Below are 13,590 nucleotides of genomic sequence, written 5' to 3'. Positions count from 1 at the left end.
TTTTAAAGTTCTTCAGGATCCTGTAAATCAGCGTCAAGCTCATTTGAAGTGCATCCCAGAGCAGAGAAACTTGGAAGATTTTCAGACAACTGCACTGAGGAAGGCCACACTTGCACCCCAGTGCTTTCTTAGAGCATAAAATGCAGCTCTACCTTTCCCCAAGTCTGAATGCGTTAATGCACAGTTCACATCACAAGACAATTTAGATAGATGGTCAGTAATGGCAACTGCACTCCAAAAGCCACAGCGCTGTAGCCAGAAATAACTCCGTCCTCTTAGCACCTGCACGCTGATAGGTGTCTGCTAAGCAGCATTCTCTGCAGGAGAATGGAAATCGAGGGCCACCGGCTGCACTGCCAATGGGCTCATTACCCCGCTCACACCTAGCTCCGGCTCTAGCAGCAGGTCACACGCTGCTTAAAGGACCGACCAAACTGTTCCTTTAATGCCACCACAGACAGAGAATACCTGTTTAAAAAAATAAAATAAAAAAATACCCAAAGCTCTTGCCTGGAGCTTGACAGACCAAGCCCTGAGCGTCAGCGGACAAGGACACTGCCATTTGGATGGCCGGCAGGAGGAGGAACGTGACCTTTCCCCCGCATCCACCTACTTTTCTGGAAAGGTTTGAAAGATACAAGATATGGATATTTATGTCTAATGTTACAGCACAAATGCACAAGGCATTTTCCACCCTTCTTGTAGAAAATGTAACTTTAATACAGGTACAGGTAAGTTAACCAGTTTTTATTTAAACCATTTCCATTTACTCCAAAGACATACATGTATATTTGGGTAAGTAACACCCCCCCACACACATTCAGCTTCTTTAACATTTTAAGCAAAGCTTTAAGAAATCTGAAGAAACCACAAATTACATCCAATACCTATCTAATGGCCAAAATCTCTAGGCAAGCCCAATGGGAAGTGGAGGCAACTTCCAACACAAAAGCTGTGGCACAGTTGCTCACATTTTCTATCAGATTGTTCCAGTTGACTTCGTACCTTCAGATGGGTACGGAGACAACAGGAGGGAAAGGGTGTGAGGGCACATTGCGCTGGAACAGCGTTTTAGTTTGAAAAGAGCACAGATCAGATCAGCAGTTACACAAGTGTGACAGCATCCTCCACACTGCTGTATTTCAATGCCTTTCCAGGCAAGGAAGACACTCAGATTTTTTGTATTTTTTTTTTTTTTTTTTAAGGCCACAAAACCTATATAAATGGTTTGGGAAACCATTCATATACAGAAACTGTTTTTTGTAATCCACACCATAAATACTAACGCAATTGCTTAAAAAAAAAAAAAATTTAAAAGAGCATGCAAAGCCATTTAATTAACCCTCAGTATTGATCCTTCAGAATCAGATGAAAAAGAAAGCATACAGCTGATATGTTTTCCAGGGTCCAAAAGACTTTGAATAATCAGGGGAGGAAGCAATGAGGACCGAGGAATTAGGGGTACGGGAGAGCTTCAGCAGTCACCAACAGCCGTGGAGGTTTCAGAGATGCAACCCGTGCTTCATCGTGGAACACACAAAAGCCAAACACCAGCAGGATGGATGCAAAGCCAAGACCTTTGTGACAGCAACAATTCTTGAGAAGAAAACAACCACCATATCTCCTATATCTACTGCAGGTTGGCACATAAGGATACATGCAATTCAGCTACTTTGACCGTATTTTCTCCAATTTTCTTTGCCCTTGCTGTCCACACTAGTCACAAGATGTAAATCCTGAACTTGTTGTCACTCTGAAGCAGCTGCTTTATCGAAAAAACATTCAGCAAATTACTAAAATGATGGCAACGGAGCACCCAAAGCTAAAAACAACATACGCTAGGTAACGCAGACACCTGCAGCCTCAAAAGGTTTAGCGTGAGAAACGAGAAATAAGGTATGGACAAATTAATGAAATAGCCTCGAGCCTGCAGAGCTGGAAGCCCGCTCATTAGTCTTGGGATTGCCAAATAGCATTAATGGAAACAGCACTTACCAGGAGGCACCTTAACCAATCCCTCTTGAAAGGGCAGGTGCATTAAGTTATTAACGAAGAGACACTTAGGTTTGATATAATCAAACGTTTTTTAGGCAGTACCTAGCTAAACAATATTCAGAGAATGAATTTACATAAAGAGGAAAGTAAGCATATCTGCTGTTGTTTCATTCAGCTCTGCTAAAAACAAAAAGTTAGGCAGAGAACAGGACGTCCTTCGGAGAGCAAGCTCTCAAAGCCCAGAACGGAATCATACAGGTGTCCTCCAGGTCATTCGAGTGGCCTCCTTACAGAGAGGAATATTTGCTTTTACAAAAAATACATCCATACAGCAAAGCTGACAGGGCAGCATTTAGAAGATTTTATTTGGATTATTTGAAATGCACCACGGGCACCGCTTTCCTCAACCATTCTATGATTCTTGAAGCCAAAAGCAAGTAAAATCAAGGGGGGGAAAAGACTAAAGAGCACCACAGGCTACAAAATACACGAAGTGGAGTGGGAGGACATGCACGTACCAACCACTGCCACAGACAGCAAGACTTTTTTCCCCTAGAAAAAATATTCCCCAATTACTACAGAGCTTCTTGCATTTACCTCTAGCATCTGGTATTGACAACAGAGAGAGCATCGGGCCCTGCAAGCCATCGATCTGACCCAACGAGGCAATTCCCTCGGTAGCAACACCAACCCTTGGGGCCACGCACCTCGGGGCTCCCTCCAGCCCCATCGTCTGCCTCGGGAACCAGCAGGACAACCGCAGCTTTGCGGACACTGAAGTTAACGAAGATGTCACAAGGAAAATCCCTAACTGCACACTAACAGCGAGAAGTATTGAATCAGGAAGCAGAGCAGTAGCAACCTGGTAGGCTCACAGAGTCAAGATATGGGGTTATAAATATGTCACGAGTCCTTCACAATTAAAAAAATATTTTCCCACTCACGCTCCCATCAAATTCATAACGTGCAAGTATTACACTATGCACAAACCCTCAAATTATTCTTTCCACTTAATAAACACACCAGTTTGGGCCATATCTAAATTCCAAACAAAAACCTTCGATATCAACAGCAGGGATTTAAGTTGAACGGCAAAGACGAAATATTTAATCTGTGACTCCACTTCGAAAGGGGAGCCATAAGCAGGCACTCGAGGAGCATACAACAATTTTTGCTGGACCAGACAAAAAAAAGAAGAGTACATACTGGATTTCTTGTGCAATTAAACAATAAGAAAATATCGCTTCCTTTACCGGCACTCTCAAAGTTGTCTCGGGGGCTTTGACCCAGGTTGCAGAGCCCCCGTGAACTGGTGTGAGGCAGCTCCACCTCCACGCGCTGCCCGTGTGTGCCCAGAAACATCAGCCCATCGGAGCTGTCCATTTCTTACAAGTGTGAAATTGGGGCCAAATTATCCACTTCCACTTGGTTTGGGTGTCAGTGATGCTGTCAAGGAACTCTTATCTCGGACTCCTAAAAACGTAAGTTGTTAAGAAAGCCATACGGATATTCATTGCACACTAAAGAAAATAGAAAGAGTGCTGGTTTTAAAACCAGCCTGTAGGATTTCCACGCTGATTAAAGCAGCAGCAAATCTATTTAGTGTGCTTAAATTTGGTGGTACAACAATGGCAATGTTTAAAGAAAAAAAAGTATGTTTAATTATTATTATTTTTGCAAGAGCCTGGATTTGCCGGTGGCAGCACACGAGAGGAAATAAGGCAGTGCTGTAAACAGTTAGTGCATTAGTATTCCCATCATACGACGCTTTCTTAAAAAATTAATGGTTTTCCAACACTGCTATATCCAGTCTTTAACCCCATAATTGTACAAATTAGCCTTACACAGGGAGGGGGGGACGACACACAACTATCCCTTCGTTCCACCAGGGCTAGAAAACCTGCAGAAATAAATTATTTGCCTTAAAGAACAGGGTGTCTGTTTCCTCCCCAACAAAGGAATGCCTGCGAGGCCCTTGGGAAGCCACTGGTGTGTGCCCAGGTGAACTGCCAGGAACAAGAACCGGGGTGGGAAGGGTGCAGGAGCCATCGCTTCGGTGGGCGACCTCAATAAAACATTTAGGAAACGCGTAATATCAGCCACGGAGCAGCGTACGGTCACCACTTGACCTGATTTTTCTTTTATGATTTTTTTTTCCCCAACAGCATCCTTACGCATAAATTCTCAGCCTCACACGACTTTAACTAGGAGCACAGAGAGCGACTCCTCCACTTCAGTTCAGATTTACAGCCGCTTCCAGCAGTCACGGATTCGGTATGAACACACAGCGCGCCTCCAAGGACAGGATTTGGTATTAACCGGTAAATATTGGTAATGCGCAGCGATACTTAAGCAAGCTCATCGGATAATGAAATACAAAAACAATGCAATTAAGTGTGCATAATTTAAGATTATTTAATATTTTACTTTCCGAAGGCGCTCTTGCATATATTACAGTATCTATTTTACAATGTAAATGTGGATATCAATCAATTTATACTAATTTAAGTTAGCAATAAGCTGGTACACGAGCTAGAAATAAGAAAGCAAAGTTAGTTATATTATATTTGGAACATCCTCTTCTCAGTATCCCACTACTGCTGTAACTTCAACAGAGAATCCCAACGCTGAATTAATACGGACCTATAAAGGGAATTGGAAAAACAGGAGGGAGGGGGATTACCAGGCTTTGCCTCACATTTCTTTGAATTGGGCCCCACCTGCCTGTGCTTAACAGCTTTAATTAACAATAACTCATTCCTGAGATGCATTCTGTAACGGGGAAAAAAAGACGAAAATTTCCATTACTTCCAACAGGTTGAGGGTTGCTTTCTAATAAACCAAGTGAAAAATCAAATCAAAAATGGATGTATCAAGACCACAGAAAGCCAGAAATTTAAAATCACAAAATCCTGAGGCAAAAATTAGATCTTTCAACCGACACACAAAGGAGAAATTGAGCACAGGAAAGCGGGCTACCGTGCGGCAGCGCGCAGCCTGCGCACGCAGCACCCTTCTGCTCACTGCCGGCGGGGCAGCAGGAGCAAGAGCTCTTCCACCACGAGATGCGTGTCTGGTTCTCCACCTGGGGTTTCACACCGCACAGAAAACTCCTTGAATTCTCCCCAAACTCAGCTCAGACTGAGTGGCAATGATCGTGATGGCAGAACAGACGGATGTGCTTATAGCACAGTTAAAACTGCGGTGCTGCAGCTCTTCGATCAGACTTCATGATATTTCAAATATATATATATAGGAATATCTGTGTGTATACATGTATATGTATGTGCTATATGTATATATATGTATGTGCTACAAGAATTTCAATGCAGTATAGTGAACCCCCAAAAAATCTGTCAGCGGATGTTGTTTGTGCTTACAGTTTTCCTAAACAAACTCTGAATTATTTGCAAAAACATGTATCCTTTTGACATAACAAATTCCTTGTCTCGAAGATATTCTGATCCTCTTCAGTAAAATTCAATGCTGTCTGAACATAACTCTAATATTACAAAACTTGCACAACTGAACCCACAATTTCTGTTTTCATACAAAGAATAAACTAGAAAATTATGGTTTAAGTGGTACAGAATCCGCACAATGTCAAATGAACTTATATTTTAAAAAACTATCTCACTTCATAGAAGTAATAAGATGCAATCAAGTCCGTGATATAGAAGCTGTGATAGGCGGCCTCATCTGAATTCTCACTTGGGCAGGCTGGGGAAATAAAACACCTGCTATTAAAAAATTATTTCACTGTGTGTACTTCAGTAAGCGACTTCTACCTGTACCTGGGACAGAGCACTATCAGTTATTTCTAATGTGTAACAGTCAAAAAGGTTTCTAAACTAAAACAATTCTTTAGTTTTATATTTAGAAGCCACCACTAATTGCAAAGGATTAGTTAGACTATTGCACAGGGCAGCTCTCCGTAATAGGACTCTCTGTATCGACACGGCTACACAAATAGCGAATTTTGATGCTCAGTCCATCTACTGCCATCACCTTTAGGAAGGCTCTCCAGCTGTGACTGCACGCTATCCGTGGCACTGCAAAGTCAATTTTCCCCAATTCCAGCTCTGGATTGCCCTAGCTCTCAACAAGATTCACAAAGCCGCTCATCACTCAGACAAAAAGCCTGCTGTTGAGAATATTTCACGTTCCTCTCCGCTGGTGGAACAGAGGTTCCCCGCAGCTCCAAGTATGGGATTTTATTGTCAAATGTCCACGTGCCAGCTGTTTGTGGGGCAGGGGAGTCCCTGTTTTTATATCTATGTGGACGAAAGCGCTGGGAATGGGCACTGCTGCCAAAACAAGGTTAAGTGATGACTTTTAGTGAGTGAACAGGATGAGTTAGCATGGATACGTAAGGGGATAAAGAAAGCCTAATGTTATTTTCTGTTGTTGTGCATCCCATATACACAGCACAAGTGACTATATATATTAATAAGAAACCAAATTTTTCTTCTTCAAATAAATGCCTGCAAGATATAAATTTAGATTCATTCAGCTTTCCAACCTAAACTTGACACGTTCCCTGTATTTTTGTGTTCCATTCATACTCGTGCATTGATAACTTTCAATGATCTTAACACGCCCTGTAACATAGTCTGGCTTTTTGTAACAGCCACAAAGAGATTCCAAACCAAACCAATCTGAACAAGCAATCAGGAGAAAGCGGACGAGGCAAACAAACAAAACGAAAGATAACCACAGACCGATATTTGCTGGCGGATACAACTCCATGACGACGATGCTTCACCAGCCTTCTGACCTCCAACCGCTTCGCTATTGCTTACGCTATTTCCAAATCTGGCTGCACAATCACAGCTCCAAATGCCAAAGGAAATTCCCTTTGGTTTGCAAAATTTAAAACCCACAGCATTTTCCTTTCCATGAGCAACGAAATTAATGATGCCATGGCTTCTTGTGGATTTAGGTCCTACTCCTCTTATATACACAATAACCCTGCCTTCTCTAATGTCACCATACTGTTTGAACCAAGAAGATGAATTCTGTGGCTCGTCCAAAGCTTCACACACGCTGACTGCCCATCAGCACGCCTGTATTGACTCATCAGATGCAGTGTTAATGAAGAGTTTGGCCTCCTCTCCTGTATTAGGTCATAATTCATAGATTCCACCAGACTTCCGAGGGGCCACATGGTAAGCAGTGCCATAAAACTGGTTCCAAGTGACCCTCCTGTACTTATACGATCACACTGATAAGAGCATCCATCACTAACTTGCAGCTACTGTTACCTAAAGCTACCACCAGACGTCAAATTTAACAAGGCACCTTTGAATTTTGGTACAGAGCAGAGCAAGCAACTGCTTGTTTGTCCCACCCCAGTGCTGGTTTTGAAGAACGGCAGCTTCCTGCACCCAGTTTGTTCCGTCAGCTTCTGAATTTCAAATGTGTGCGACAGCCAAGCATCAGAGAGCACACCAAGAGCAGCACCAGACTCTGTGGCCTTCCAAAAAGGAGGATCCTCCCCCTTCATCTTTACCCACGCTCTCCCAACCCCAATTTAAAAAAAAAAGCAATAAACAAACAAATTTGTTTATTCAGCTCACTGATGCCGAGGCTTTTCTGCAGCCTTGCAACTCCCCAGGATTTCCCTGGCTCTGCCTTTCATTATGAATCAGCAAGCCTCCGTTCCGTGTCATCTCTGAGCCTCATCTCCAAGCACATCCCTAGCATCGAAACATCTTTCCTTTCTTGCCAGTGATGCTCTGAATTTTTCTAGCCAGGGTTCCACAGCGGTGAACCCAGCAGAGTTACCCTTCCCAGCCACCGAGACTAGTCCTTTTGAAGGGAAGGGGCAAGAGAAGAAGTCCAGCAAGATGCAGGATGAAAGATCACAGTATCATAGAATCAGTTAGGTTGGAAAAGACCTCTAAGATCATCTGGTAGCCTTTAACCTGGCACTGCCATGCCCACCATTAATCCACGTCATTACGCTCTACATCTACACGTTTTTAAAGACCTCTAAAAAAAAAAGAAAAAAAAAAGAAAAAAAGATGAATAAAGGAAAAAGAAATTTCAAAGCACTGATAAGGTGGAAGGAAAGGGATATGGGATTCAGGGGGAAATCTATAATTAAACTAGTGAAAGAAAAAGACTATTTGTGAGGTATGGCTGCTTGCTGATAAGAGAGATCTTCATTGTAGCAGCTGTACCACAGATCAACATCGCTCATTAAGAAGCATCTGTCCTGAACGTGTCCTCTTGAGGAAATTTCTAGAAGCACAACAAAAGGCTTAACGGTCAAATAAAGGAAGTCACAACATGCTGCTTGTGGGAAAGAGAAGTAGTTATCTTCATTTTGCAAATCTGTTCAGCAGCGTGAAGACAATCTATGATATATAACGCTGATCAGGACATCTTATCAGGAAACACTCTGACAATACCACTTGTCACCCATTTGTAAATGCTCAGAAAACATGCACAGAAGTTAATCACCCTCAAGAAGTTTACCTGTCAAGTTTGGATAAAACTGGTTCACAACCTTGAAAGTTATTGTGGGAAAGAGAGAGGATAAAAACAAGTTACATAAGAGGCCATAATGCAATCACACTGCAGAAAAAGTAGGTCTTTACCCTGTAAAGGTTAATGAAAGGAGAGGAGAAAAAAAAAAAAAAGGAAAAGCATTTCACCCAGAGATATCATTCATCAATACATCTGCTGACCCAGTTAACCTAATTTCTCAGTGGTTGGAGCTGCGTGCAAAAATAAATCAAGATGCCAAACTTCTGCTTTGTGCAATTAAAGCAATCTAGCATTTATCACTAAACTTTAAAGAGTAGGAAAATTTTCCAGAAGCTGACTGCTCAGAAAAAAAAAAAAGTGGAACCATCTCCACATCGAGTCATGATTTTATTTATCAATGACATGGGCGCTGAAACTGTGCACAAAGTCTGAAAGCAATCACTTCACTTAAAATTAGGTACAAAGAGAAGCCTGCAGTGATAAATAAGTGGATCTTTAACAGCTGTTGTGGTGCTCTCAAACCTAATCTCCAGTTGATTCATTCAAGTTACAACAGGCTGATACAAGGATGTTTTGTATCAGCGTAAAGAAAACAGTAATTCCAGAATTTGTTTATTCAGCTCAGATGCAAACTACAGCACTCGGTCTCATCACTAGTGTGAGGAGGCTAGAACCTGATGAAGATCACTAGGATTTAGAAAGAATCTAAATCCAAATCCGAAGCACAAGGACCTTTAATCAGCGTTTGTAACCAGGTCCTACAGATCAGAATCACTGATTCACAAAAGGAAGCGTAGAAGTACCAAGCCTCTTAAGTACCTTCTTAGGTCTCAAGGGTAACGTTTCCGGTTTCCTACATCCCACACGGCAGCATGTTTAGTCTGAAGAATAGTCTGAAACACAAGTTTTAATAACAAAAAAGTGACAGAACACTTATTTCATGTAATATCAATGAGAGGGCACGAGAAGCCAGATTAGAAATAGCTAATGCTTCAAGTATATGCACTGCAAAGGTACGGAGGACGCCCAGGTTGTGCACAGGAGCAAGGATTTGTTTCTGTTGAGTTCCCTTCCAGTTTCCTCCAAAGCACTGTAGTGTGTCTTCCTCCAGCTTCAGCAAATCTGGCTTTATATTTAACCGTCAGACAGCTATGGTATTGTTAATTCTGAGATGTGGGAGCTGAGGTATTCTCAGCCCAGTATTTTGCACCACATCACTGCTTCTAATAAGAAATGAAAATTAAAGACAAAGCCATGACATTTATAACTATTTTGATTATTCAGAAACGATCGCAAAGGAAAAAATGCTGAAATGTGTAAAATTCTTGCAGTCATAATCTACTCATTATGAAAAATGTCAGTGTTAATGAGATACAGCAACAAGAAAAAACTTTTCTAAATGACTGGTCTCTAAATTGATGTACCGCCTCCACCGCTGATAGCTTTTTAATGGAGGAAGTTGTTAGCTGGAAGAAAAACCAAGACCCTACAGAAGGGTGCAGCGAACAGCAGCAGTGCCAAAAAAAAAAAAAAGCAGATGGGGTCCCATTCTAGATCGAGCTGCCTTTATTGGTCACCAAGCACTGGTTAGCCCAGCATGAAAGAGCAAACTCATGGGCTAGTTGCTCCTCAGATCCCAGAAAGACAGGGCAGGAATCTAATAAAAGTTGGAGGGGAGGACAAATAAATAAAAGGCTGTTCTGCCAGGCGAAAGGTCAGAAACGAAAAACCTAAGGACAAAGAGTAGCTGGTCAGCAGATGCTCCCCGTTAATCCAGGAACACGAGGCTCACTTTTTCTTTGAGTAAATCGCTCTCTCCCCTCCTGTGCAAATGCCAGTGAAGATTAAAAGGAGCCGGTGTTCAGCCCCCTCCTCAACAGCTTGGCATAAAACCAGGTTGGTCCTCAGTCGAAACTTAACTGACCACGAGACACGACGGCAACATCCAGTGCTGCTTCTTCGAAAATCAGTTTCCTTAAGTGTCTGATTAGCATTAAAGCCACTCTTAAATAATAATCACTGCCTTTGTAATTCTAATGATTCCTGCAGATATTACTTTTTCTGCTTAAATTTCAGAACATCCAGTCCCATCTCTGCCTGTTGAGCAATGCCACTTGGCAACATCAGGGATAAGTGAGTCCTTTCCCTTCAGTTAAGCTGTTCCCTTCTCACCAGAAAGAAAAATAGGAAGAAAAAGCCAATCATCTTGGATGAAACACAGTATCTCACCCCTAGTCTAAACGACTAGCTTAGACTAGATGCTTATTTTTTAGATGATTTACAGTAGGGGAAATTAAACGTTGTTATGAAGCTAAAATTGAGAATCCAATAAACTGGCTTCAAGAAGCACTGTCAGGTGTTACAACAAATACACAGCTGTTGCAACAGACACACAAAAAACCTCGAGGGCGAAGAGAAGAATGTCCTGCCTCCGGTTTTAAATTTAGACTTCAAACAACAGGTAGTAATACCTGAAAGCTGCCATTTCCAGGCTGGCGTTCCTCAAACTTTACTAGTAGATCTGCACATGAGATCATTTAAAATGGAGGAATTTGGTATACATGCAAACACGCAGAAGTCTCAGGAAAAAATAAAATTGTAGCAGGAGCTGAAAGTGCATAATGGTTCCCCGAGGTAGGAGGGAACATAAAGAAAAAAGACTGAATGGTTACCTCCTGTTTAACTAAAAAAACAAGCGGTGGAAACCTTTCAAGAAGCAGCACTTTACAATATACTTAACCTGTCTGATCTGACAAGTGATGAAGAGGTTTAGTAACACTCAGTTGCAGCCTGAAGATGAAGGAATAAAACAAAGCTTTTCTTTTCATCTTAATGTGATAAACCATGCCTCTAAAGCATTCTTTAATATCACACTGAAGATTCCCTAACCTGTATATAAAGCATGATGGAAAGCGAAGTAGCATTATCTATTAAACCCACGAAGTTTTATTACTTCAGCAGGGTAACAAGACCTCCGAGTAACATTATACCTAACAAGCGGTGTTTTTAAGTAATGCTAAGAAAAAAAAATGCACTTAGAACCCCCTCCCACTTCGTGTGATTGGAAATGGTCTCTTACCAGTTCACTGGAGGCTTGGTTTAGAACCATTTGGAGATGTCCTTCCCCCATAACAGTCCCCACTCATTTCATTTTAGCGACAGTTGTAGTCAGTGGAGAGAGAACTTGGACAAGAACACATTTTACTCTCAAACTGGAGAGGATGTTCTATGGCAGGATGACAATTCCCTCGCACAGTGCTATCAAGACAAATACTGCTACAGGCAAACAATTCCCATTTACTTATCAGCTTTACTTCATTAAAACCATCAATATTTTTGATTGTATTCTTTAAGACAGCAGAACTATTCAAGCTGCTTCAAATGACTTTCATTCTAACCGTCCTTTAAATTACATACCCCTTTATCTCAGTCAGCTATCTCGACTTTTCAACCTATAATCCCAGGAAGGTCTCCGAAGGACAAAGGAGAAAGAACTGGGTTTTGTTCCGGTGCCTTGACACAGCACGGACTAGAGAAGTCAAAGGCTGAAATTTCACAGGAAATATCCAATTGTACAGAGCACATCCACTGCCGGCAATCTCCAGCACATTTAACTCTCAGTATGAACCAAGAACTTCAGCGTACATCAACTGTGATTTCTGCCTCTTCCCAAATTTGCCCTGTAACCATACGATGGATTCTAGCTGCATTTTCCATAAGCTTATCCCAAGGCTGAGCTCCGACCGTCTATGCTCAGAGGCCTAAAACTTTGCCAGGATTTAACTATAAAACCATTCAGTGCTCAGAGCTAGTAAAAGGCGATGGCAACAACTCCATGCATAAATGCAAAAGCATTTAGTCCTTAAAATTCATTATTACATGCATTTGGCAAAGAGCTCCATGAAATGCCTACAATCTCTTTTTCCCAGGTTATTTTTTTCCTATATTTTCAGGAACAATTTCACTGGCTTTCTTAATTCAGCTTGTTGCAGTACTAGAAATTAATACAAGAATCCCATGCCACAACTAATAGTTGTCTTTAAGCCTGATTTTCTCCTACCTACTAAAAGATTGTATTTTAGCATGCACAAATCTTGTGCTTCCACATCAAAAAGCAGGCAGTTCTAACTTAGAAGCCATTTCTAAGCAAATTCTTTGGCTATGCTTGTTATACTAGCTCTGACAAAAAATTGCTTTATGTGTGCACCGCACAACCACTCAAAGATTTTTAGAGCAAACATCTGCACTCAGTAAACCCTAATAGAGCACATGCAGCCTAAAGCAGAATAGCATGAAATTTAATTTTGACAAATCCACTTGAGACCAGAAAAGCACACAGTATGCGGTACATAAGAATTACCTGTTTCAAAGAATATATGGAAACAAAAATGACACTTCTAAATGAGTGCCATTGAAAGCTAAATTCTGCCTATCCGCTAAGAGATGCACACACACAAAACCACTTGTGAAAGGAAAAACTATAAAAGAAGCTGGCCATCATCAAATGAATCTAACTCAGCCTAAGACCTAGTTAATTATGCTTCAAGTGGGACAGGATTTGAGGGACTGCTCTTTCCTTAAATTTCATGTGGCATATCAAAAGTTCTCTATCGGTTTCAAAATGAGATCCCCTAATTACATCAATCAGATGTCCACCTGAAACGTGACAATATCCATGGGATACATTTGCTTTCTCACTCCGACCTGCATGTAGGAGACAAGAAGGAAAAAAAAAAAACTCAATTCCACAAGCTCTCAAAAATTCAATTCTTCCATTTGCAGAACCCCTGAAAGCTTCAGAATTCGTTTCTTTAGCTCCCTTTACAACTCTGAGCAACAACAAATAAAGCAATAGCAGGAGCAGAAGGAGAAAGGGGGGCTGGGAATCAATTACTTCAATTCCAGCCATAAACGCCTCCCACACATGGGCCACTTTTTCCATACAAACTTAAACATGATTGTTACATTACAGCGAGAGAAACAAAGAAACAGGGAGAGAAAGAGATGCCAAGAGACATCTCCATTTGGCCCATCCTTCTACTGCAAGCACAAACTGAATCCAAATCTGCACCGTGACAAACTCTGGGCTAATGCTAACAC

General features: G+C 41.5%; 1 protein-coding gene across 2 annotated transcripts in view; it reads right to left on the bottom strand.

The window, feature by feature from the left end:
• The window catches only part of CHCHD3 (coiled-coil-helix-coiled-coil-helix domain containing 3), a 150,215-nt gene that overhangs the window by 127,615 nt on the left and 9,010 nt on the right, over positions 1–13,590 (bottom strand). The window lies entirely within an intron of this gene.

Source organism: Cygnus atratus, chromosome 1, assembly GCF_013377495.2.
Source record: "Cygnus atratus isolate AKBS03 ecotype Queensland, Australia chromosome 1, CAtr_DNAZoo_HiC_assembly, whole genome shotgun sequence".
In the NCBI taxonomy this organism is placed as follows: Eukaryota; Metazoa; Chordata; class Aves; order Anseriformes; family Anatidae; genus Cygnus; species Cygnus atratus.
The sequence above is the reverse complement of the archived record's forward strand: the minus strand, read 5'-3'. Positions and strand labels throughout refer to the sequence as shown.